This window comes from Heterocephalus glaber, unplaced genomic scaffold (genome assembly GCF_053883595.1).
Source record: "Heterocephalus glaber isolate CG9 unplaced genomic scaffold, H.glaber_assembly_v1.0 deba00001564, whole genome shotgun sequence".
Classification (NCBI taxonomy): domain Eukaryota; kingdom Metazoa; phylum Chordata; class Mammalia; order Rodentia; family Bathyergidae; genus Heterocephalus; species Heterocephalus glaber.
Genome location: NW_028258351.1, coordinates 9,219,251 through 9,246,884, shown reverse-complemented (window position 1 = coordinate 9,246,884; position 27,634 = coordinate 9,219,251). Strand labels below are relative to the sequence as shown.

Here is a 27,634-nt window from a genome sequence, read left to right as displayed (position 1 = left end):
GAAGTATTTCCTTGTGGTCTCACGTCGGAAAAATGGCGGCGGTACGAGTTGGCGGCCTGCTGCCGTGCAGCCAGCTGCGGGAAGCGCCGCGGGAGCCGCCCCCCGAGCCCGGCAGTGGGTTCCACCGCTTGTCGCTTGTCGGGCTTGTTGGCCAGGCTCCACGCCCTGCGCCTGGAGGACAGCAGCTCCGCCCGCACTGAGATCCACCTCCTCTTCGACTAGCTCATCTCCGAGAACTACCGCGAGGGCGGCGGCGTGGCCACGGAGGTAGGCGCTGCACCGGCGGCCCCGGCCCCACCCTGTAGGGAACCCAGAGCTGTTAGGGAGCCCTGCCGGTCTCTCCGGGATGTTCCCCTCCTGTCCCGATGATGATTTAGTTCCAGGCTGACTGGTTCGCTCTGACCGTTGCACGTTCTCTGCTTTCCTACATTTCAAAGATTGCAGTGCTTGGCAAACTCGATTCTTTCAAACCCCGACTTGATCACTTCCTCCAGCATCTCACCTGTCATTTCTGGTACCACCTTCCCGTCCTCACGCTCCACTTCCTTTCTGTGCATCCAGCACTTTTATAGGTACAGTCTATCATTATCATTGCTTATGGAGTACTGCACTTTACCGTGAACGGCTCCAGCAACCTTAGAACGTGGATATTATTAAATTGTTTTCGCTGATGAAAACACTGACCCGCACAAGATCCGGTGAGTGTCATATTGTAGGCAGGGAGCAGAGCTAGAATTGGAGTTTAAGTCTGTCACAAAGTCCCTGTATATTTTGTTTTTTCACGCTAGCTCCTCCCTCTCCCTCCCGTTTCCTCTTTAGAAGTGTTTGTGTCGGGGATCGAATTCCGGTCCTTGCGCTTGCAAGGCAGGCTGCGGAACCACTGAGCTAAATCCCCGGCCCTAGAAGTTCTTTTCATTGAGCAGTTTTATTCATACACGTTAGACCTTGGATACCACTTCCTGATTCCCTGAATTCTTAAGCCAGTCAATACCAAGGCCTTTCCGTTGCTCAGAGGCCTTTCAAACTTGACAGTTCTTAATAATGAATACACTGTCTTCAGACACACCCATCGCCAATCCATCCTCCCCTCCAACACAAACATGTTCAGTCCACCAAGTCACACAGACACAAATCTTTGTTCTTTTCCTTGCCTTTATCCCAGAGGCTATCCAATCCAGATTCTTCAGAAGCTGTCTCACACGTTTTTCTCAGTCCCCGTGGCCCTTATTCCCCTTGCCAGTGCCTTAAGCTAAATGACTTGGCTGGACTATTTCACTGGTCTCCTCTAACAAATCTCCTTCCTCCAGTTCAGCTTTTCTCCAGACAATTCTTTGCTGTGCTGCCAGAGTGGTCTTTTCTTTGTTTGTTTTTTTTAAAGCTGTCTATAAAAGTAAAACTCTGATCTGGGAAGATCTTTAATACATATTGGTAAATGTTGAAACAAGTTGCCAAATGAATTTTATGAATTTGTATTAATTTTATACAATATGAGACCAATATGGGGCTCGAGGAAGATGGGGGATTTTAAAATAATCTGTGTGTGTGTGTGTGTGTGTGTGTGTGTAATTTTTTTTTTAATGAGATCCAGAAGAGTTCTGAACAACAGCAAAAAAATTGTCTGCTTCTCTAAGGAGCAGAGTGGGATTAAGGGAGATGAACTTTTGATTACTTGGTGTACTGTGATATTTTTGTAAATAAATTGCATTTTTCTAGTCTTCTTTCCTGTCAGTCCCCCTTTTGTGTCCTGTATGCAGTCATTTGGAACTTGCTGCTCTTCAAGCACCTGCTGGTGTTGCTCATCCCTGAATCTTTGCCCACTCCCTTTGCTTGCATTGTTTTTTGATGCCTTGTCTGGTGGAGCTCTATGTATTCTTCACATCATTCCAGATTCTGCTTAAAAATCTCCTTGTTACAAGCCTCTTTAATTATTCTTTTCCCACTGAGTTTTTACTTAATTCTTTCAGCACTTTATTTAGTTTAATTATACACGTCTATTCCTGACTCCTTCATTAGATTGTGAGCTCTTTGAGGTTCAGGGAGCTGTTTCCTTCACCTTTAGAGTCCACAGTATGTGCTCAGCACCTTTCTGTCAGTAATCATCAATGGGTGAATGGTGTGATTTGCAAATGGGTTCTTCTCTTTTTTAAAAGAATTCTTATTTTCACATAAAATTCACGGAAGTGTCCTTTCTGATTTTCCCAGTTACTAGAATCAAGTTCACTTGTTTTTTGGTGTTTTTAACTTCAGTGTGTGCTTTTATATGCTGGAAGTTTTTCTTTGGTTATTTAATTATATTGTCTATGGATGGCAGAAACTCTGAAGTCTTTAGCCGACAAAAACTATATCAATTTTTTTCTTCTTTTTTTAACATATCCTATTTTTGTGCTATTATTTCATTTTCTCCCTCGAATTTCATTCAGATAGCATCTTTCCCCATTCTTGTGTGAACCTGCACTTTTAATATTCCTCTTTTGCTGTGTTTTGGGTGTCTTTACTTGACTAGTAGGTGTATTACCTTTGCTTTGTCTTTTTAATTTTTATTTTTTATGTTTTTGGTAGGATGTCAGTGCTCTTCTTGTCCAAGCTTGCCAACTGGTGCCTCCTAATCAGAATCATCTTGTCAGCAAAGTGTCTAAGCTGATCCACCATTTACTTAACAGATTACAGGTAATATATATAACTTTAGGATTCAGATCATGAACTTTGAGAATAAATATATGCCTTTAAACCGCATCTGTGGTAGGTATCATAAGCTGGTCTTTTGAGATGGTAGGAAAAGGTAACACCTTAACAAAAATGATAATAAATATAATTGACATTATTCTGCATAATTCTAGAAATTTGTCTATTAGAAGTGTTTCTTTCTGTTTGATTGAGTAAACCAATGTTTATTCAGATTCCCTAGTCCTAGATTTTTTCATTGAAGCTAAAGTTGACCCAGATATATCTCAATTAGTTGAAATGATCCCTTACTTCTTTCCTACTAATATGTTTCCCCTTTTCTGAAACTGTCATTTTTGTCATGTACTTCTGATGTAGGCAAACCTAAGAAGAAGGCTGAGGGCAAGGGGACACCAGGGTAAAAAGACCCCAGTTATTTATATCAAGGTCTGTACTGCAGCTCTCTTTAGAAGGTTTTCCAACTTGCTAAATAAATCCACTCCCTTTAGGATTAAGACTGTTACACAGAATGTAAAGAGTACAAAATATATGAATTAGTATTATGTCAAGAGGATGCTTTGGGCTACAAGAAACAAAAAAGCCAACCCAAAATACCTAAACAATAAAGAGAAAAAGGAATTATGCCACATCACAAGTCCCAAGGCAGGCAGCTCTAGAGTCCCTTTATAATAACAGGCTTACTGGCATCTTTTCATTCTGCCATCCTCAGTGTGGGGGGCTGTCCTCGGGTAACCTCTCACACAGTCATATAATGACTGTGTAATTCTAGGCATTCCCATGCAAAATAACTAACGTTCAATAGAAGCCAAAGAACAGGTTGATTTTGTCTCTTGTATTTAAGAATGAGCAAACTTGACCCATAAGTTCTCCAGCAAGCTCTCTTGATATCTCATTGGAGTGCTAACTCATATAAACAGCTCTCTAAAACAGTCTCTGAACAAGTGAATGATCTTACCATGAATGACTTAAAACAGTGGTTTGGTTTGGTTTCAGTGTTGGGAATTGAACCCATGGCCTCATGCATGCTAAGCAGGTGCTGTACCGCTAAGTTCCCCCCACCCCCTTAAAACCAGTGGTTTCAGGGCCTGGGATTTAGCTCAGTGGCACTGTGCCTGCCTCACAAGCACAAGGTCCTGAGTTTGATCCCAGGTACCAGGAAAAAAAAACAAACCAGTGGTTTCAACCTTGACTGCACATTAAAATCACCTGGAGTGCCTGAGCTCCCTGAATGATTATAATGCGCACCCAAAATGAGCTTACTGTAGGGTTTCTCACCCTCTGTACTCCTGATATATTAGATTGGATACTTTGTTTGTGTCTTGGTTATTTTTTTGTTGTTGCTGCTGAGACAAAATACTGACACTCAGAGTTAAAGGAGGAAAAGTTTATTTGGCTTCTAGTTTGTAGTTTTAGACTATAGTTGGTTGGCTCTAAGGCAGAGTGGCAAATGGCAGAGGATTGTCGCAGAGAAGAAACAGTTCTTGGCACCCACCCACAACGTAGCAAAAGCAGCAAGGGACGACCACAGGTTTTTTTTGTCTCTTATCTTGCCTTGGCTATGCAGGGTGAGTAGCATTTATACCCTTCATCTTAGTGCCCTTGAGCTTAACATTGTATTTGAATTAATTTTAGCATCTCACACTGTAGATTTAGCCACCTCTCAAAAAGCCCCACCTAGGACCTTGTGAGGTTTTGAGGGGATAGCTAGACACAAGCCATAACATTCTGCCCCTGGCCCCCCAAAGACTCATGCATATCTCTTTATGAAAAAAATCATTTAGTATATTTTTAAGAGTTGCCAAAGTCTTAATAGTTTTAGCATTGTTGAAAAGTCTTAAGTCTAAAGTCTCTTCTGAGATTTAAAGCAAATTTTTAGCTGCAAGCCCCTGTATAAATGAAAAGAATGGTAAACGCTTTTAACATTTAATGGCACAGGATAAGACTTTTGTTTGTTTGTTTTGTTTGGGTTTTGGTTTTTTTTGTTACCAGGGATGGAACTCAGGACCTTGCGCTTGCAAGGCAGGCAGCGGAACCACTGAGCTAAATCCCTGGCCCCAAGATAGACATTTTTATTTTATTTTAAAGTTGCAAATAACTCTTGTGGGGTTTTTTTGGTACCGGGGATAGAACTCAGGACCTTGCACTTTCGAGGCAGGAGGCGGCATCACTGAGCTAAATCCTCAGCCCTTTATTTTAAAGTTATAAACAGGTAAATTTAAAGGAGACCAAAGCAAGTCTAAAATCTAACAGGGGAAACGTTAAATCTCACCATTTTACTTCTAGCATCTCTCACAATCTGTGGCAAGTTGTGAACTCTGAAGGACTTGGGTGACCCTGCCGCTGTGGCACTGCCGGTGGTTGTAGCTCTTGTGGCTTCTCTCTGGGGCTGGCTCTGCTCCCTCCTTGCAGTTTTTCTCAGACGATCTACCCTCTTGGCTTTTCTAAATTTTTGGAGTGTCTGTTGTATTTTTGGCTCATACAGCTTCACGCGCTGCCCTCTCAGGAGCACGCTGCCTGGCCTCCCAGGCCTTCCTCTGAAATCTGAGTGGAAGCCTTCTTGACCCCACAACTCTTGCATTCCCCACGTATCCAAAACCAGTGCCACGTGGATGATGTCAAGGTCTGCTGCCAGCTGGAGCAGTAGCCAGCCTTCTTTTCCTCCTGGTTGTAGGAAGTGTCTATGAACCAAATCTTGAGGAACAACTTTTTTAGGCCACTGCCATTCTGGAACATGATGCTCCAAGGCTCCATTTTTTTTTTTTTTTTTTTTTTTTTTTTTTAAGGGGGAAAGGTTTATTTGGCTCACAAACCATAGAAGTTTCAGTCCATAATCAGCTGGCTCCAAAGCAGAGTGGGAGAAGGGCAGCAGTACAGGACAGAAGACAGCAGAAGCAAGAAGCCTCCAAGGCTCTTTTTTTGAAGCAAAGTCTTTTACTTTTGTAATTTTGAGGTGGCCAAGGATGGAATCTCGCTGGTTTTTGTGATGCCCTCAAGTCATCTTTTTTTATTTGCTTGTTTTTTTTCAGCACTTAAGATCTCTTCTGCTCTGTCTCTACAGTCTGTGGCTTTGTTGGAGCTTCCTTTCTGGCCAAACTCACAACATTTTGCGTTATTTTGTTGGGTTTTTTGGTCTTGATTTTCAACATAAGTCTGGCTACAAGCCCCCAGCAGTAGGCATCGCACCGCCTCAACATGAGACTGCCTTGAAATGTCTTCTGCCAGATTAATTAGTCTGCTGCCCTTACTTAACCTTAGTCTCAGGCAAAGTCTCTGGACAGGAGCAGAATGCAGACAAACTTTTTGCCAAGCCATAACACACATCATCTGCTGTGTAACAATCAATGCAGTCTTTTTTCCCAGCAGAAACCTCCTGAGCCTTGTCTTTACCAGCATCGTTTTTATCAGCCTTTTGCTCTTCTGAGCTCTGACCAGAATCTCTCATCAAGTACCACCTAAAGCGTTTTAGCTCTACTTTTTTAGCCCGTTGAACCTTACCAAACTCTTCCCACAAGCCATTCTCAAAGGCTCCTGAGCCACATGATCAAGTATAGTCACAGCAATGACTCATCCCCTTTTCCGATACCAAATTTCATCTTAGTTATTTTTCTTATTGCTGAGACAAAATATCCAACACCAAAAGTTAAAGGACAAGTTTATTGGCTAATAGTTTGTAGAGGTTTTAGTCTATAGTTGGCTGGCTCTAAGGCCACAGCTCTTTTTGCCCCATTTATCTTATCCAGGCTATTTAGGGCGGGTAGCACTCACACCCTTAATCGTAGTGCCCTTGAGCCTACCATTGTATCATGAATCAATTTTAGGTCACACACTCTACACTTAGCCAGCTCTGAAAAAGCCCCACCTGTGACCACATGAGGCTTAAACTTGAGCCATAACAGTTTGCTATAATGTCCTGTGCATTATAATATGTTTAGCAAGATCGTTAGTGTCCACCCACTTGACACTAATTGCAAATAATCAAAAATGTCTACAGCTATTGTCAAATGTTCCCTGGGGGTCAAGAGTGGCCCTGGTTGAGAACCACTGTCAGTAAATAGGATTTCCCTGTGGATCTCATGTTGGAGAGGTGGGCATCCAAATGAAATTAGAGCTCTGCCCTCAGAGAAGATGGATGCTGATAGTTAACCGACAGTGTCTGCTACATGAGATAGAGTTATTTTCAACTTTAGAATGTTTCAAACTGATGTGAGATAGCTTCTGAATATTTGCTATTCTCAGGTGTGTCATCTTTGTAACAGTGGCCATGGGAAAACTTTCTGATCATCCATGGCACCTACAACCCACAGACAACTTTCTAGCATTTGATGACGGTTTGTCTCCAATGTCCACAAATTGATACTTAGATTAGCCTAATTTATCCCCAAAAGATTGTGAACTCCACTGGGACAGGGACATACCACTTCTTCTTCTTGTATTCCTGCCACCAAGCAAGAGACACAGTAGCTATTCAGCAAATATGTTTAGTCACTATGTATTTTTTGAGTGATTACTCTATATAAGACAGTTTAATTGAACTAAGGTATTTCAGTGGATTGAGTCTTGTATCAATGTATTCACAGCTGCCAATGTCTGTTTAGTTCAAGGACAAGTTACAATGCCCTCTCCAGGTTCTGCTTTGAGTAGAGAGACTAAAGGGACTAAAATGACTGAGACGTTGGACAGGCGGAGGGCCTCTGTCTTGATCAAATTATCAAACCTTTAGAACCTCTTTTTGACACATGCAAGAAAAGATGGATATGCAGTCTCACACAGCTTGATCCAAGGGAGCGTACATAGCTGTAAAAGGATGAAAATAGTTTTAAAGTTAGAGCATCTGTATTTTTCTTCTGTCAATAGGTGATTGTTGATGAACAGAACCTGGATTTCTTGTTGGCGTATATCATTTTAGCTATTCGGCAGTGTAGCTCCTGGACACACATGGAAATTCTCCAAGCCCTGGCAGCTCTGGTTTACTACAATGGCTCAAAATGTCAAAAGGTAGTTTAAACCACACTCTGCCTTTCCTTTGAAAGGCAAGCACAGATTCTGGAGTCAAGAGACCTGTGTTCAGGAATCTGTCTTGCTACTAATTGGATGTATAAGCTTGAGCTGTCCTCAGAATTCCTCGGAGACATGTTTCCTCATGTGTAAAATAGGTGTTCTGAAGTTATAGTGAGACAATACCTGTAAAGTGCTTGCCACTCCATTAACTATTACTGTTGTTGTTGTTATTTATCATCCATGCAGCCAAGACTAAAGAGCTTCTGCAACTACCCAGTAATGGTCCTTATTGCTATTTTTTAGTGTATCTTTGCATACCCATCTGAGAGATTCACCTCACAGCTAGTTCCTTTAGTTAAAAAAAAACTTTTTCTAGAAGCTTCTCTTAGACCAACATTGACTGTTATTTTGTTTTAGTATCTCCCAGACTTGTTAGGCAAGACTGGCCTCTTGATGAAGATGAGTGACTTGGCTCAGTCTGACCCTGAAGTCAGGAGAGCTGCAGTGAATTGTATGGCAAACTTATGTCTCAGGTATGTGGGTCCGGTCTGGTTTCCCAGTAGTAATAAGATGAAACCTCTCCCCGTCCCTTTGTAGACTGTTCCATCTATCTGAAACCAGAGCTAACTTCAAAACGAATAACGCATGTTCTACTTCTCATGTCATTTAATAAGGTTATCTTATATTATTTGTTTTAATGAAAGCTTATAAAGGAATGATGAAAAAAATATATGCTAAAAGTGATATATGTGCACTGTATGTCAAGTTTTTGGTTTTCTATAAATCCTAGCCATATTAGGTCTTCTACAAGGATATATTCATGTGAATTTAAGCTCTGGTGTGGTTTATCTGTCAAGGCCGTTTTCTTCTCTTTTAAGAGAATGGAACCAATCCATAATATGTAATAGGTTGTGAGCAGCACGGACCTGAACTTGTCTACATAGCTTAGTACTGTCCAGTAGCTAAGAAGGCAGGTTCGATCATACCATTCTAACTCAGCAGGACCTATTTATATCTTTCCCTTGTAGAACTGGAAAGCAGAACTATAAAAAATTTCTCTTTCTGCATTCTTCTTCTACTACAGACTTCTGTAACTTTCTCCTGTGGAAACTACTCTTCCTTCTTCATATTTATTCAAGCTTATACCTGTCCCATAGCGATAACTCATTAGTCAAAGTACAGTTGCATTCAAGGGTATATTCTAACCCCATCAGTCTGTATTACTACTGTGTTTCTTATTCTTTTGCAAGTACCAGTTCAGAGGAGACTTTTGAGGTTTTTTTCTCTGTTTGTGTTCTAGTGTGCCAGGACAGCCGTACTTGGAGGAGCCCTATCAAAATATTTGCTTCAACGCTTTCTTGACCATTTTACAGTCTTCAAAATCATCTGATATGGATGATATAATATTTTGTATGGTAGGTAGGACTATCGCTTATCTTCTGATTGTTGTAGATGTGTCTTGAAGCAGGAGTACACCAGAAGTTTATTACCAAAGGGTTTAATTTTGCTGCTATGTTAGTTTTGTTTAAAGATATTTACATATATGTAGAATGTTTATAAGCCAGGAATACTGAATTTTTAGGTTTAAATGACAAGAAACTGGTTTTTTTTGTTTTGTTTTTCTTTGGGATTGTTTTACTATTCTAGGTTTTAAAAGAAAACTATTCTTTTTCCTCTTGAGTATAAAAGCAATGCGATTTCCAGCTAGTAACTGACTTTAAGATGCACAGGAAGAAAGCAGATTTCAACAATATCTGTAGCTTTATTTATTTTTTTTAAAAAATCTGGCATGTGTATGACAATTTATTAACATGTTTTAAATTCAGAGTGACGGATTTCAAACATTGTAGATGCAAGGTAGTGAAATTGCCTCAGTCCCCTGCTCAGATACAACCACTTGTGACAATTCTTTGCATGGGTCCTCAGATTTTTTCCATATACAAATGGGCATATTTATCATTTTTAAGTGGAATCATATTTAATATGCTTTTCTATAACTTTCTAGATTTTTAAATCTTAATGTCTCTTGGGGATCTTTTTAATATCTGTTAGTATACCTCATATTTTTTAACTGTTGTACCTGAGAGACCTTGTGCAAGTTATTTAACTTTTTGGAGCCTCCATGTTCCTCTTGGAAATGGATATAACTGCATTGTATTGGTAGTTTCACAGTTAGCAGAGGGTTTCTTATGTCGTCACTGTATTAATTATTATAATTGATGAAAATTGACTTTTTTTTCATTTTTCCACCATTTCAAACAAGGCTACAGTTCACATTCTCCCCTGTGGGAAAATGACAGGGACTTATAAATGAGATTACTCAGCTAAGAAATCAATCTTGATCAGAATTGCCCACTAGAAATTATGTTTCTGTCATGTTCCCACAGCAATGGCTTTGCCGTATTAAAGCTTTCCCACTTCTGATCTCTGCTGCCACTTCATTCCTTCTCACGTTCTTCCCACACTCTCTGTCTCCCTCCCCCTGCTCCCTGCTCACCATTTGCACATACTGGTTTATAAGGAAGTACAATAAGGCCATTCAATAAGGATACTCTTTTCTTTAGAAAAATAATTCAGTGGTTTATCAGGTCTATTCTCTGGATCTTTGTTCCTGGTTTGTCTCACAATCATGTTTCTAAAGTGTTTTTCATCATCTAGAGATTTTTTGCTCTTCTATCCTAAGTAGTGCCAAAAATTGGATTTCTTAATAACCAAATTTTATTCTGCCTTCTAACTTTAGATTCTTTTTCCCACTAGTTGTTACAGAATGCAATAAAGGGCATACAATCACTTCTCAATGGTGGGAAGATGAAACTGACACAGACTGATGAACTTGGAGCTCTTCTAGCTGTTCTAAAGGTGAGGCAAGTTTCCTGCCTGATCAGTAATTCTCCTGTTTAAATTCCAGACATGAAACCAATTTACATAATTGCTCTGAGGCTAACTTTAATGTAAAAGTTCATATATATATATATATACACATATATATATATTTTAACAAAACAGAATAAGATGTCCATATTCAGGCATAGTTCAAAACAGAAAACAACTTTGATTAAATAAATATGTCAAAATTTTGGGGGCTGGGGATTTAGCTCAGTGGTTCCGCTGCCTGCCTCACAAGCACAAGGTCCTGAGTTCAATCCCCGGTACCAAAAAAAAAAACATTTTGTAATTACAGCATCTTTGAATCTTAGGAGGGAATAGGTTGTGAGACAGGATTTGTAAGTAATATAATTATAGATTATCTTGAACTTGCTCTTACCTGTTTATTTTTGAAAGAAGAGGCAGGGCTTCTCTTTGGCAAGCTGCTCTCCATTATAGGCAGCCCCGTGAAGATGCTTGTCATCAGGCTACTGTCTCTAGCTTCTGAGCCAGCCAGGCAGTGGGAAAGTCAGATTGCCTCTCTGGGACCCAGGTATCTTCAGTTCAGCTAGGAAGGAGGAAGAAGCATTTGACTGGCCTCAAGTCAATGCCATGTTTGACAGTTTAGCTTTATCCTGACTAAAATTTGAATTTTTTCCCATATCATTCTGTTAATCATTAATAAAATAGAGACAGATAGCTAAATGTGGAGATAGAAAACAAAATAAAAGTGATATATTAGTTTTTAAATTATAGGTAGATAAAATAGTTGCATTAAAATGATTGGCTAAGTTAAATAAACAAAATCAGACCTATTGTGATGTGGCTAAAGCAGAACCAGCTGGAAGCTAAATGAGATTAAGCTCTTCTTTAAGCCCTCAGCCTTCAAGCCATCTATTTTCTGTCCCATTTTTATTCCTCAGTAGTCTTTTAAACATTCATCTGTTTGTGTTCTGATCCAGATTATGGTAAATAATTCTGTGACTTATGTTTGGTATATGTTTCCTTATTCATCATTATTAGAAAACCATGTTTCATGGACTCCCTGGACTAAACATAGAGATGCCCACGGTGCTCTACCCAACTCTACTTCCTCAGTATGATGGGCGACCACTTGTCAAATTGCAGCAGTCAGAATCCAGTGCTTCTCGACCAGCTATGGTACATTTATGTCTGCTTAGATTTAAGTTGTGGATTGTTTTGAGTAACTTGCTATGCATGTTTTCTATGCGGGCATCATTACAGCTACAAAAGCTCACGAATTTGGTATCAATTAGGGCATTTAATGTAGTAAATTTAAATTTACCAAGATTGTTGAAGATACCAGTTAAAGCATCTTGTGCTTCCAAGAGGTCTAAGCAGTGTAACAGCCACAAAAATGAGCATTTGCTGTATCTCCAAAGTCAAGCACCCTCATCCCCAAAAGGTTAAGAGCAAGGATCGGCTCACTCTTTCTATAAAGGGATGGCTGGTAAATACCTTTGGTCTTTGTCACAACTACCAACTCTGTCATCAGAGTACAAAAGCAGCCATAGAGTCACTGTGGAAATGCACGGGCATGGCGATCTAGTAAAACTTTATTTACAGAAACAGGCTATGGGCTGGGCTGGATTTGGCCTTAGAGTCATCTTTACGTTCACCAGATTTCCCAGCCTTTCAGACAGCTGCCATCTCCCTCATGTTTCGATTAGAGAATCTGGAACATACAGATGTGTTCATATAGATGTATAAATTTCATATTCAGAAATCTAATACCCAATTAAAAATGCTTAAAATTAAAAATTCTTCCAGTCCTAGCAGAATGATGTGATCAGATTTGCACCTTTGAAAAGCTACGATGGTAGCAAGTACTATAAGAAAGAATAAGTCTGATCCTTAGAAAGTAGTCTAAGAGAGAAGAGATGAGAATCTTCTTCCTCAGGGTGAGGGACTTTGAGCATACAGAGGAAGGGACAGATTTCAGAGATACTTGCAAATCAGAATGAAGTAGGGAAAACAAACTGGCTTTTACTTAATATCTATTCTGATGTCACCTCAGGGCCCCAGGATATATGTTATCTGTAATGGATTATGGTCCCATATGCATGCACTGGAGTGGTATTGCTGTGTATCTTAGTTGGGAAAAGTGAGAAAATAGACACTCAAGTTATTTCCCATAGGGTTTGAGTCTCTGTGGAATCCTAGTTGAGAAGCTGAATGCTTTCACTACATCTGTGTAAGGTAGGTGGTATTAGCTTTGTGCTTAGCTGAGGAAGGTCAAGCTCAGAGAGGCTACATGGTTTGCCCAGAAGCAGAGTTTAAACCTGGGCCACTTGTTTTGCTCTGTCTGATGGCTTCATGCCTTATTTCTTCCAGTCTAAGATGGTGCATGTAAACACTTAGCATTCCGCCTGATAGAAAAAATATTGAGTAAATGTCACTTTTTTCTCCTTTCTTTACATTACATGTTGGGAACATATTTAGTTACCTTCAAATAGGTGTAGTACCAATGATTCAGTTAAAAACTATTTTGAAATAGCTATCAATATCTGTCATATATATATATATATGTCTTTCTTTGCTCCTAAAATCAGAATAAAAAGAAAAAATCCAAGGTAAAACCAAAGAAAATCCAGCCAGGAGAGGAGGAGGAAGAAGAATCGGTGAAGCAGAAGCAGCTGCAGGCTCTGGCACGGGCAGCATGAAGATGTGTGAAGGAAACAGCCAGTGTCCCTTCTCTGCGGGACTCCAGAGTTTGCCTGGAAGTGAGAGTAGAGCTTCGGGAAAAGTGCAAGTCTCCTCCCCCTTCAGGTCTTCCAGTTGGAAAAGAGTCAGCAGTAGTGAATCAGACTATTCTGATGCAGAAGGAACCATGCAGCGTAAAGTGAGGTAGTAGTATTTTGTTATCTTTTTATATTTTGTATTTTAAGTTGCTCATAAGTTTATCTTTGCTTAAAAACATGACTGCTGCATGTAATTGAACTTGAAGATTCTCATTTTTATGAGGTTTTGTATTACTCTGAATGTGCCTTGCTCCTTTGATCTGCCTTTGTCCACACTATCGCTGTCCCTAGAATAATATTCCCATCACCTTTTTTTTTTTTTTTTTTTGCATTTTTGTCTTGGTAACCTCTATTCATCTTTTTTTTTGGTACCAGGGATCAAACTCAGGTCCTTGCGCTTGCGCAGCAGGCAGCGAAACCACTGAGCTAAATCCCCAGCCCAGCCTCTACTCATCTTTAATAAGAGCTAAGAAATCATATTCTCTGGAAAACTTTTTCCATTCTCCCCCTCCCAGTTCTGGTTAGGTACCCCTTCTGTGTGACCCTCTGACCTCCCTCTGCCCTAGTTATCTATTTGTCCTATCACTGTCACTAACAAGCTTGTCGAGGGCAGAGGCTTTGTTTATGCCTCTGCCTCAGTGTAATAACCTGGCACAGGCATATAAGATCACTGGGTTATTTGTTGAATGGATGGATAGGTACTCTGCATTGTTTAATATCTAACACTAGTTCCCTAACATCAAAATATTACCCTCTTATTCTCTCTTTAGTTGTGTTTTTGGTCAGCCTTAATACCTTGCTGTATATTAAGCAAATTGCCTTAAGAAGTTTTGATCACATTTTTAAAAAAATTTTAATACCATGTTAACATCTTTAGGGATTATTCAGAATGCTGAATTTCTCAATGTATCATTTGAATTTGCTGGAATGAATAGCATTTCATGTTTGCATTTCTTAAAAACTCCCCCCAAACTTATTTTCTTCTTATTTTGTATATGAAAGGTCATACCAAGCCAAAGTTCGCCAGGGAGCATTAGCTTGTTTTCTTTCTACAATAAAGTCAATAGAAAAAAAAGTTCTTTATGGTTACTGGTCAGCCTTTGTTCCTGACACACCAGAGCTTGGAAGCCCACAGTCTCTGTCCTTAATTACACTTACCTTAAAAGATCCTTCTCCAAAGGTAAGAGCATTTGCATTGTAAGCTTTGTTAGAAAGAGAAAGTTTCCATGTCTCTATTTCTTTTCTCTGCCCTATCCGATTTTATCTGAACTCTATTCTTATTAATACCCACTCAAGTCCTGACTTACTGGAGAGGAGGAGGAGGAAATGGACTTCTGTGCCTAGCACAGTGAGGGAGATTCTATAGAGGTTGCTTCTGGCCTAGGCCGTGCGTGAAGCACACAGACTTACAACTTCAGTGTCTCCTTTGAGCTCCATTGAAGCTGCTGTGCCTCCTTTCCCTTGAAAATATTGATTGCTGTTGTAATTATAATAGAAAAAAAATCACAAGTGGTTTTTAAAACTCCATGGAATATTATGGTGCATAATAGACATAAAGGAGGTATACGGCTTAGAAAAATTCTCATAATGCTTTGTTAAAGCTCAAGATATGAAGAGTATGTACAATAGGATCTCAACGGTGGTTTTTCTTTTAATTTTTCTGTATTTTTTCATATTATATATAATGAATATTTACATATTTTAATGAGAAAAACTAATTTTTTAAAAAAAGAAGAATTGGTTTGGCAGCCACAGATATCTACAGCAAGATATCCCATGGCTGATGCAGTATCTACCTTGGCCTAGATAAGTTCATTCCTCCCTATAAGTTAACCTCTTAACCAAGTTAGGAAAACGTCCTGCTCTTGGGTTCTCCTTACAATAATGGACATTAAAAAGTCATGCTGAGGGCTGGGGATTTATCTCAGTGGTTCCGGACCCTGCCTCACAAGTGCAAGGTCCCGAGTTTGATCCACGGTACCAAAAAAAAAAAAAAAAAAGTCATGCTGAATAGCATCTGAGTATCCTCAGGTAACCCAACTGCCCACTAAAAGTAAACAGTTTTCATAAGTTTTTCTATTAAACATGTGGGAGGGGAGGTAGTAATCTGCAATACATTGAAATACCCTGTATCATCTTCTTGAATAGATAAGAAAACTTCTAGATGCCACTTCAAAAGCTTAATGTAGCCTTAATTATTCACAAATTCTTGTGGTATATTTCAAATACCTAGTATCCCAAGCAGTTAAACCAGCAGAAATTTTGCAACTCAGCTATATCTATAGTGAATAAGGACCTGGGAGAAAAATGGAAAATGAATGCCAGCAAATACATTAGTAATGAAGCCATTTTAGTAATTGGAAGGAAAACTATGAAGATTTTTAAATGCATACTCCCCAGCCAGGGGGGAGCTGGCAGAAGTGCCCAAGGAAATGGTGCTGTGAGGCAAGCAACAGCACAAGTGAATCACCCTGCCACAGCTGCCCAGCTAAGAGGAGGCGGGGAACATGTGAGCTTGGGACGCGAACACAGAGGTCATGGGGTCATATCTGGTGAGGGTGAACTGAAATAATTTTCATGGTAGTTATATCTTTTAAAAGCTTACATTTGATTTAAAATGCCATGAGAAATTCTACATATTGAATATTGGTCTTTTCTATCTCCTTAATTTGGGTACCTTTTAGATACCTTGCTATTTAAGTTGAGTGAATACAAGGAATATGGTTTGAGGGAGAAGGTATAGTTTTTCCTTCTGCAGATGTCCTAAAATCAATGCAATAGCCCCATAAAAAGTCCTGGAGAAATAGACTAAGAGAATGATACCAAAAAATCAATGAATCAAAGAGTTGGTTTTTTGAAAGAATAAATAAAATTGATAAACCCTTAGCCAACCTTACCAAAAAAAGGAAAGAAAAGGCTCAAATCCATGCAATTTAGAACAAAAAAGGTGCAGTCACAACAGATCCAGCAGAAATCCAGAAGATCATCAATACCTAGTTCGAGAATCTGTACTCTAATAAAATGGAAAACACAGAGGAAATGGACAGATTCCTACATACAGCAAATTGCCAAAGTTAAATGAAGAAGATATAGAAATTCTAAACACCCTAATTACAATGAATGAAATTGAAAATGTAATAAAAAATTTACCAACAAAGAAAAGTCCAGGTCCAGATGGCTCCACTGCTGAATTCTACAAGACATTTAAAGAACTATTGCCATTACTCTTTAAACTCATCAAGGAAATTGAAAGGGAAGCGAGGCTTCCAAATTCATTCCTGGAAGCAAGTATTACTTTGATTTCAAAACCAGGGAAAGACGCAACCCAAAAAGAGAACTACAGGCCAATCTCCCTAATGAACATAGGTGCAAAAATGCTCAACAAGATACTGGCAAACAGAATACAGAGGGTCATCAAGAAGATCACACACACTGACCAAGTCGGATTTATCCCAGGGATGCAAGGATGGTTCAACATTCGTAAATCAATAAATGTCATACTCTGTATCAACAGAGTCAAGCACAAACACCATATGATCATCTCAATAGATGCAGAAAAGGCATTTGACAAAATCCAACACCCATTCATGATAAAAACCCTACAGAAAATTGGAATAGAAGGTCTTCATCTCAACTTGATTAAGGCTATCTATGAAAACCCAACAGCCAACATCATACTAAATGGTCAGAAACTGAAAACTTTCACACTAAAATCAGGAACAAGACAAGGATGCCCACTATCACCACTCCTGTTCAATACTGTTCTGGAAACATTAGCCACAGCAATTAGAAAAGAGAAAGAAATAAAAGGAATAAAGATACCAAAGGAAGAAGTTAAACTGTCATTATTTGCTGATGATATGATACTTTACATAGAAGACCCAAAATACTCTGACAAAAAACTAGATTTAATTGACAGATTCAGTAGAGTAGCTGGACATAAGGTCAACACTCAAAAAACAATAGCCTTTTTTCACTGAGAGAGAAATTCGGGAAACAATTCCTTTTACAATAGCATCCAAAAAAAATGATTATCTAGGAGTCAGCCTAACAAAGGAAGCAAAAGACCTCTACACTGAAAACTGCAGCACTCTGAAAAATGAGATTGAGGAGGATATAACAAAATGGAAAGACATCCCTTGTTCTTGGGTAGGAAGAACTAATATAGTGAAAATGGCTATACTTCCAAAACTACTATATAGATTTAATGCAATGGCGATTGAAATTCCAATAATATACTTCACAGAACTAGAGAAAACAATCCAAAAATTCATTTGGAACCAGAAAAGACAGAATAGCAAAAGCAATTCAAGGCAACAGAGACATGGCTGGGGTTATTACAATCCCCAACTTGAAACGATACTACAAAGCTACTGTGATAAAAAAACAGCATGGTACTGGCAAAGAAACAGACCCGAGGATCAGTGGACTAGATTAGAAGATGCAGAAACAACTACAGATATACTCAGCCACCTCATCTTTAACAAAGGAGCCAACCATCCTCATTGGAGGAAAGATAGCCTATTTAATAAATGGTGTTGGAAAAACTGGATTTCAACCTGCCAAAGATTAAAACTAGACCCATACCTATCACCATGCACTAAACTAAGATCAAAGTGGATTAAAGATCTAAATATTAAGTCAGAAACATTAAATCTGCTGGAAGATAGGTAGAACTCTTGAAGACATTGGAATAGGAAAAGACTTTATGAACAAAACCTCAGTAGCATGGGAACTAGCACAAAGAATCAACAACTGGGATCTCATCTCATTAAAAAGCTTTTGCACTGAAAGAGAAACCACCAACAGAGCTAAGAGACAACCTGCAATGTGGGAAAAATTTTCAGCAGCTGAACCTTAGACAAAGGACTACTATCTAGAATATATAAAGAACTGAAAAAAAATCAGACCCCCCCCAAATTCCAAAACCAATTCAAAAATGGGCATCTGAAATGAACAGCCATTTCTCAGAAAAAGAAGTAAAAGCAGCAAATAAATATATGAAAAAACATTCAGCATCACTGGTTATTCGAGAGATGCAGATGAAAACGACACTGCGATTCCACCTCACCCCAGAAAGAGTGGCTGCTATCAAGAAATCATCCTGGGCCAGGGATTTAGCTCAGTGGTTCCGCTGCCTGCCTCGAAAGCTCAAGGACCAGATCCCCCATACCAAAAAAAAAAAAAAGAAAGAAAGAAATTGTCCTATAACAAATGCTGGCAGGGGTGTGGGGAGAAAGGAACCCTTCTCCATTGTTGATGGGAGTGCAGACTGGTGCAACCACTGTGGAAATCGATATGGAGATACCTCAAAAAACTAGGCTTAGAGGTCCCATTTGACCCAGCCATCCCCCTGCTGGGTATCTTCCCAAAAGAATTAAAAGAATCAGGCCAGGGGATTTAGCTCAGTGGTTTCGCCGCCTGCTGCGCAAGTGCAAGGACCCAAGTTTGATCCCAGGTACCAAAAAAAAAAAAAAGAATCATACCACAGTGATATATGTGCACCCATGTTTATAGCAACACAGTTTGTAATAGCTAAAGCTTGGAAACAACCCAAGTGCCCATCAGCTGGAAACTCAATAAAGAAGATGTGGGTTTTTTTATAAAATGGAGTACTACTCAGCCATAAAGAACAAGAAACTAGAGACATTTATAGCTAAATGGATGCATATTGAGGCCATACTCTTAAGTGAAATAAATAGGACACACATGTAAATAACAAATAGTTTCTCTAGTGTGAGAAACTGCAAGTGTAATTAAGGATTAAAATTATTAAAATGAATAATGGATAATTTGAAATACAAAGAAAAGGTTCAAAGGGGTAGGGGTGGCAGGAGGGGAAGGGGAGAGATCAGGTTTCAGGCTGGAATCTAGAAAGAATCCATATATAGATTGTGTTTAAAACTATAGGAAGAGATGTAGATAGAGACTAGGCTGGAGCTCATCAGTGGGTTGGGAAGGAAGAGTCACTAAGATCAAAGGAGAGAAGGGTATGTTTCCAGAAGAAGCACAACTATGTATAGTAACAGTACTCTATAGTGTGATAAACGACTGTTACTGTTTTATGTACTTATCATAACATACTGTGTTTTTCATCCTTTAGAGCATAATCCTACTTATATGAAAGAGTTTACTGTAAAACAGTGTGCTGCTATGCCAGTGGTAGCCTCATGTATCTCGTGTTTAATTGCGTATTTGGATAATATCAAGGGGCTATCACAGATGATTGACGTATACCTTTTCAGTTTGCACTTAGAAGTTGGCACTCTGTGTGGTACTTTGGGATACACATGCATGAAATTGCCTAATAACATATTTCTCAGGTAATATTTTCATCAGGTGTCACATGACTATATTGAAATTTAAATTTAAAAGAATTTGGCCTATGTGGAGTCTACTAATTAGAATTTTTTCTCCAGACCACTATTTGTTCAATATTAGTTTTGAAAATCTTTCTAAAACAAATCACATCTTCTGATGTCTTGTTAATGCTTGAGATTTTTTTTTTAATCATATGGAAAAATGTTTAAGTACTTTTCAGTTTTGCTTTGCTTGAGATCTATTATATTTGAATATTATTATAGTTTTTTTCCCTTGCATTGTTTTTCTTTGAATAATTTTAATCTTTGCATATGTGTGTGTTTAGTGAATGATAATAAAGTTATACATTAATAAAATAAAAGTATTTCTATAGGAAAACACAGGGAAATAAATAAAGGTGATAAATACTATCACTTTGTGTCAGGTCAGGGTTCGCTACTAAATAAGTGCCACTGACTCAAGGGAAATTTTTGGTTTTGGGGGATTTTAGAACTTTGGAGTTGTGGCTAAGGGACTGTAATCAGAATCCCTGAAGTCTTAAGAGCACAGAACTGGTAAAAGCCACAGTGATCAAAGAAACAGTCAATTGAAAATAATATAATTTGGAAGCTCAGAAGGTCATAGATCATCAGGCAAAATTAATTTAAACAAGTTCTAAATGCAGTCTGCTCACATTTTAAATTTGAGAACCAATTTGTAACATGGAAATTTCTTTTTTCTTTCTTTTTTTTTTGGCACCAGGGATCAAACTTGGGTCCTTGCTCTTGCACAGCAGGTGGTGAAACCACTGAGCTAAATCCCTGGCCCCTACATGGAAATTTCTAACACATAATTTATTGCACTGATTTAATTAGTTTCAATACTAAACTTAGTACCTCATACCCAGAAAGTAACATTTTTTTCAACCATACATATTATATTTGTAAAAATTGTTGAGTTTGATCCCCAGTACCAAAAAAAAAAAAAAATGGCTAGGGAACGGGACTGTAGCTCTGTGGTAGAAAACTTCCCTGGCATGCACAAGGCTGTGGGTTCAATTCCCAGACTCCAAAAACAAAAACAAAAAAATCAAACAAGTAATGACCATATAAAAGATCCTAAAGAAATCCTCATTTAATTCTGAAAAATTGGGCCTAGGATTTAGCTCAGTGGTTTCGCCGCTTGCTGTGCAAGCACAAGGAGCTGAGTTCAATCCCCGGTAGCAAAAAACAAAAGAAAACAAAAAAAAGTCATGTTTGTTTAAAAAAAAATTCTGAAAAATAACTTGACCAAGACAACCTCCCTGGAAGGTAATGGGTTGGGATCCTAATCTGCGACTCCACCTCTTTATTTTTCCCGATAATTTAATATTCACCGAGGAGTAAATAGTAATTTACTTCCAGGTATTGATCAGAGAGATAATAAGTACTTTAATTTGGTGTTAAAGACTACAACTGGCTTGATGCCTAGAGCAGTGTCAATATCCAGTAAAAGTTAGGTTGATGAAGGAGAAAGTGAATGCATGACCCCAAAAAGACCCGCCATAGAACTTTGTATTTGACGTGCATTAACTCAAAGGCACACTTTTCTAGAATGTGCGCAAGACAAGATTGGTGAAGACAGCTGTTTCTCTACAAAGAAAGCAAGGTGGCCAAACAGCCATTAGAAGCCATTAGAGGAAGCATTAAGAGAAGGATGTACGTGCTACCAAATTGCTTTAAAACTTCCCCAGGGTGGCAGGGATCAACAGGAGACAGAGTCTAGAGAGCGTTCATGGTCTTCGCTTATTCTCCCTCAAAACTTTTTAAGCTTCCCCTATGGTGACCAGGCCCAGAGTAATGCACATTTAATTCAGCTTCTAATGCAGGGAAATCAATAGCGCTGCACAACAGACAGTTTATTACGCATCATCTGAAGTTTAACACATAAATAATATACACAAACCACAGCACTTAAGAGTTCAATTTAGGGGCTCATCTTTTCCCACAAATCAAAGTATTTTTTACATCTTATTAAATATTTCACATGATAAAATAGTTTAAGGATTTTATTTTTAAATCTGGACTGAAATTGCACGGAAAATTTCTTTTAAAGTAACAGTGATGATCTTTGTTTTGATGCTTGCATTGTATAAATTGTTCTTACATCTTGCCTTAATTTGATCTTCCTTCTCAAATTCTTGTGGATTAGGTAGGATAAGTAAATCCATTTAACAGACAAGGAAACCGAAAGATGAGAAGAGCCAGACAACAAGCACTGGGAGACTGAGACTTGGGGTCTGAAATGTTATCAGTCCCCAGAGGGACCTGGTTCTATTCAGAGCTGATGAGGACAGAGAGATCATAGCAGTATGACCCTAAATTGTGCCCACCACTGGAATTCAGACATGTCTAGACTTGGTAAGTTAGGTTCACCAGAAGTCTTTATGTTTCATTAGTTTGTTTTGTAGGCTTTTGGAGACCAAGGATAGAGACAGTTCACACCCCTCAATTCATGGCATCACAACATCAAGGAACTGCTCTTATTTCATGCAATTATATATTTTCCTTTTATACCCCACCCACACTCTATTTACATAAGGTTTAAAACAGGCAAAGCAAATCCCTAGTAATCAGGGTGGGGGACAGTAGGACAGTTCTGATACTATGTAGCTTTTCATGTGGGTCCCATGTAGGGTCCTTCCTTAGCAAAAATTCATTGTGTTGTACCCTTAGGGAGGGTATAGCTTTCTTATGTATGTTACACTTCATTAAAAAGTTTTACTTTAAAAAATCCTACTGGAGAGCTGGGCGTGGTGGTGCGTACCTAAAGTCCTAGCTACTCCAGAGGCTGAATCAGGAGGGTCACTTGAGTCCAGGAGTTTGAGGTCAGCCTGGGTAACATAGACACCCTGCCCCTCCATCTCTAAACAACAACAAAAAAACTTCTTTTGAATTTTGGAATGGAATTGTACAGGTTTGTGGATTAATTTAGAGAGGTCCCCTGTTTCAGAATTAAATCATCTGGGACTAGGAGTAGAGCTCAGTGGTAGAGCACTTGCCTAACATGAATGCAAACCAAACAAACAAAAAGAATTAAGTAATTTTACCCACTAGCATATTGCTAAACCTTTAAGAGAGATATTAGTTGTGAGGGATAGTGGTCTGTGATTATTTTTAATTTTTTCAGAATTTTTTTTCTTGCAATGTGCTTAGATTTAAGTAATAGGATAATGCTGGCCTCACAGAATGAATTAAGGAATGTTAACTTCTTTTCAATTTGCTGAAATGTTTATGCAGAATTGGAGTTATTTCTTCTTTAAATATGGTGGAGTTCACCCATGACTTTACCTGGCTCTGAAGTTGTGCGTGTGTGTGTGTGTGTGTGTGTGTGTGTGTGTGTGAAGGATTTTTAATTTCAAATTCAGTTTCTTTAGTAAAAATAGGTCTATTTAGGTTATATTTTTTCTTGAGTGAACTTTGATCATTTGTGTCTTTCAAGAAATTTACCCATTTCATCTGAATTGGCATGTGTATTGGCATTAAGTAGCTCATAGGATTCTTTCATCATCCCCATATATCTGTGAACCTGTAGATATGCCAGCTTTCATTCCTGACATTGCTGATTCGTGTCACCCCTTCTTCTCTGACTGGTGTGCTTTGGAAATGTATCGATTTGCTCAGAGAACCACCTTTTACTTTCACTTTTTTTTTTTTTTTTTTGGTACCAGGGATCAAACTCTGGACCTTGTGCTTTTGAGACAGGCAGTGGAGCCACTGAGCTAAATCTCTGGCCTTTTTTTGCTTTTTTAGAAAAGATCTTGCTATGTAGCCCAGGCTGGCCTCGAACTTACAGCAATCCTCCTGCTTCAGCCTCCCGAGTGCTGGGATTACAAGTGTGTGACACCATGCCTAACACACTGATTTTTTTTTTCTATTGTTTTTCTGTTTTCTAGTTTATTGATTCCCACTTTAGTTTTTAGTACTTCATTTCTCATGATCACTTTGGGTCTTATTTGCTCTTATTTTTCAAGAATCTTAATGTAGAGGCTGAGAACACTGATAAGAGACAAATAGGTGAAAAGACTGCAGCAGAATGCAGAAATGGATCTATACATCTGTGAATAAGTGATTTTTTTTTCAGTCTTGGAGATTAAACCCAGAGCCTTTGCACTGGCATACATCACAGCCCTCTTTTTAAATTTTTTAATTTTGAGATATGGTCTCACAAAGTTACCCAGGCTGGATTCAAACTTGGGATCCTCCTGCTTCAGCTTCCCAGAGTGTTGTTATTACAGTGTGTGCCATCACATCAGGCCAAACAATTAATTTTTAGCAAAAGTGAAAAAATAATTGAGTGGTGATAGTCTTTTCAACAAATGGTACTGGAACAATTTGATATCCATATGCCAACAAAATGGATTTGGATGCATATCCTACAACGTATACAAAATTAAATCAAATGTGTCATAAACCTAAATATAAAACTTAAAACACCAAAATTTTCTAGGAGAAACATAGAGCAATCTTTACAACTTTGTATTAGGTAAAATTTGTTAGCTATACAAAAGCACAATCCATAAAAGAATTGATAAATGAGACGTTAGCAAAATTAAGAATTTCTGCCTTTTGAAAGAACTTGTTCAGAGAATAAAAACTGGAGAAAATATGGGTGAATTATGTATTTAATAAGGGACTTGTGTCCAGAATGTATTCTGAACACACAAAACTCAATAAAAATCTTTTTTTTTTTTTTGTACCAGGGATCAAACTCAGGTCCTTGCGCTTGCAAGGCAGGTGGCAGAACCACTGAGCTAAATGCCCAGCCCCTCAATAAAAATCTTATTTAAAAAAAAATACATGATAGGCATGGTGGTGCACACCTGTAATCCTAGCACTGGGAAGCCTGAGGCAGGAAGATCACCTGGAGTTTGAGGCCAGCCTGAACTACATAGCGAGACCCTGTCTCAAAAAAAAAAAAAAGTGGAGGGGTGAAGGGCGCACAGGTAAAGGGGAAAAAAATAAGAACCGAGATACATCATGTACAGGTACAAGCACCCAGTGATAAATGTAAACGTATTGTATACCTAAAATGTACCAATAAAAGAATTTTTTTGTTTTTTTGTTTTTTGTGTGTTTTTTTGGTACCAGGGATCGAACTCAGGTCCTTGCACTGGCAAGGCAAGTGACGGAACCACTGAGCTAAATCCCCGGCCCTAAAAGAATTTTTTTTTTAAGTGCAAAATATTAAAATATTTGAACAGATATTTCTACAAAAATGACATGCAAATGGCAGATAAGTACATAAAAGATGTCTGGGATCATTAATCATTAGGAAAGTACAAGGTGCACCACAATGATATATCATGACATACTTAGTAGAATAGCTGAAATTTAAAAGACTAAGCCAGGTGTGGTGACACACATCTGTATAACCAGCACTTCGGAGGCCAAGGCAAGAGGATCCCTTGAGCACAGGCATTCAAGACTAGCCTGGGCAACATAGCAAAATCCCCTCTAATAAATAAAGAAAGAAAGACCAATCACTCTAGATGTTGATAAGGTAATACAGTAACTAAACTCTACTGTGCTGCTGGGGGCAAGATAAAATGGGATGACCAAATTAGTTTGTAAAGATGTAGCATGATGGCAGAGAGCTTGCCCAGTATGCACAAGGCCCTAGAATTAATTCTCAGCCCCACAAAAAAAGAAAAGAAAAAGTTAAACATAAACCTGCCATATGACATAGCCATTCCATTCTTAAGTATTAATCCAAGAAAAGTGATACTGTAAATCCACATAAATCCTCATATAAGAATGATCATAATGGTTTTATTTATATTAGTTCAAAACTGGAAACAATGGTCTATTAGTAGGTGGAGAAACAAATTATGGTATATACTTACAATGGTGTATATACTTACAATGGTATACTACTCAGGGAGAAGAAGGAATAAATTATTGGGCCAGATATGGGTAGCACATGCCTGTAATCTCAGCAATCAGGAGGCTGAGGCAGAAGGATCACCACAAGTTTGTAATGATAACTAATACTAAACTAAAACAATTAGAACAATATGTAATGGTAAACATTAAAAGGTTATTTAAAAGCTGTGCATTATTTGTTTCTGGAATTTCCCATTCAGTATTTTTGAACCATGGCTGACTCAGATAACTGAAGCCACAGACAAGGAACGCTACTGTACTATCAGTTATATTACTTATCTCTGGGAGCATAAGCCACCCCCCACAAACCTAGTGAATACTGCAAACATGGGTAATACTTATTACCCAAGATTTCGAAGTTAGAGTTTCAGGCAACCGTCACCAACGTTAGTGAGGAAGAACATCATGTTGATTAGTTTTATGTGTCAACTAGGCCAAAAGGTACTCATATATTTGTACATATATTATTCTGGGTCTTTTGAGGGTATTTTTTGGTGAGAATGACACCTAAATGGTAGACTGAGTCAAGTAGATTGCCCTCCATAGTATAGATGGGCTTCATCCAATCAGATGAAAGCATGACTAATACAAACGGTTGACTCTCCTCAAGGAAGAGAGAATTCAACCTGATGGCCTTCAAACTGGGCATCAGCTCTTCCTACAGTAGCTCCTGGCCTTTGGACACAAACCAGGACATTGGCTCTGCAAGTTTGGACTTGACAGCCTCCGTAACCACAAGAGCCAATACCTTTTTTTTTTGTACTAGGGATTGAACTCAGGACCTTGTGCTTGCAAGGACAGGTGCCAGAATCACTGAGCTAAATCCCCAGCCCTAATACCTTTTGATAAGTGCCTTATTATTCCTTGTATTGACTCCATTGATTCTGTTTCTCTGGAGACTTCTGACTAACACAAACACTATTCATTTTGTAAATGATCATTTATACAGCAACTTTGATGAACTCTGATTTATAAACTTTTCTCTAATAATCCTTATACCTCTAACTTATTTTTCTTGCCTTGCTTTGTTTGTAACAGGGATCGAACTCGGCACCTTGTGCTTGAGAGGCAGGAGGCAGAACCACTGAGCCAAATCCCTGGCCCTTTCTCAGCTTGAACGATGGCAAAGATCTTCAATACTCTGATTAAATGTAGTTTTGAAAGTAGGCATCCTGGTCTTTTTTTTTCCGTCTTTAAGCAAATGAGTCTGAACTTTCTCATCTACATTTAATATCTTTCAGAAGGTTTTTGGTAGGTGTCAAAGGAAGGATATTTTATTTTAAACTTTCTGATAGTTTCTTTTTCTTTTTGGAAACTATTTTTTTTCAAATACTAATTTAATCCTCTAAATTAATTTCATGATCCACACTAGTGGGTGTTAACTCAGTAAGAAAAAACACTGCAGGCATTATTTCCTGAATTAGGTATTGGTGGGAGATAAGCATAGTCATGTGCTTTGGAAAGATAAAATTACATACCAGCAAAAAAAATGATTAGGAGAAAGGAAACCAGGCAGGAGAATGCAACAATGATACAAGAGAATGAATGGGAATGGAGGGATAGTTTCCAAGAGCTTTTTAAAATGACAGTATACTCTAAATTGACAAACTGGATATGCAGGGAAAAGGAGAGGATAGAATAAAAGATAATCTTGTGTCCTCCAACCCACTAGTAGATTCTTTTTAAAAACATAGCTGGGAGCGGTGGCGCCTGCCTGTTATCCCAGCACTTGGGAGGCTGAAACAAGAAGACTGCCACAAGGGGGCCAGGGATTTAGCTCAGTGGTTCCACCGCTGCCTTCTAAGTGCAAGGTCCCAAGTTCAATCCCCGGTACCAAAAAAAAAAAAGATTGGCATTCGGGGCTACACAGTGAGTTCAAGGCCAGCCTGAACTCCATAGCAAGACCTTGTCCCAAAAAACCAAAATCCAGGGGCCAGGGATTTAGCTCAGTGGTTTTGCCAGTACAACCAAAAAAAACCCCCAAAAAACAAGAAAAAATAAAATAAAAATATAAATAGCTTTTTTTTTTTTTGGTATGGGGATTGAACTCAGGTCCTTGTGCTTGTGTAGCAGGCAGCAAAACCACTGAGCTAAATCCCCAGC

General features: G+C 38.7%; 1 pseudogene across 1 annotated transcript; it reads left to right on the top strand.

Moving 5' to 3' along the window:
* LOC101716386 (HEAT repeat-containing protein 6-like) lies at nt 1-26,697 on the top strand (annotated as a pseudogene). The gene is made up of 9 exons (XR_015443278.1): nt 1-267; nt 2,560-2,667; nt 7,537-7,677; nt 8,098-8,213; nt 8,981-9,095; nt 10,438-10,539; nt 11,569-11,706; nt 13,119-13,413; nt 26,570-26,697. The product of XR_015443278.1 is annotated as a HEAT repeat-containing protein 6-like (transcript).
* The last annotated feature ends 937 nt before the right edge of the window (nt 26,698-27,634 follow it).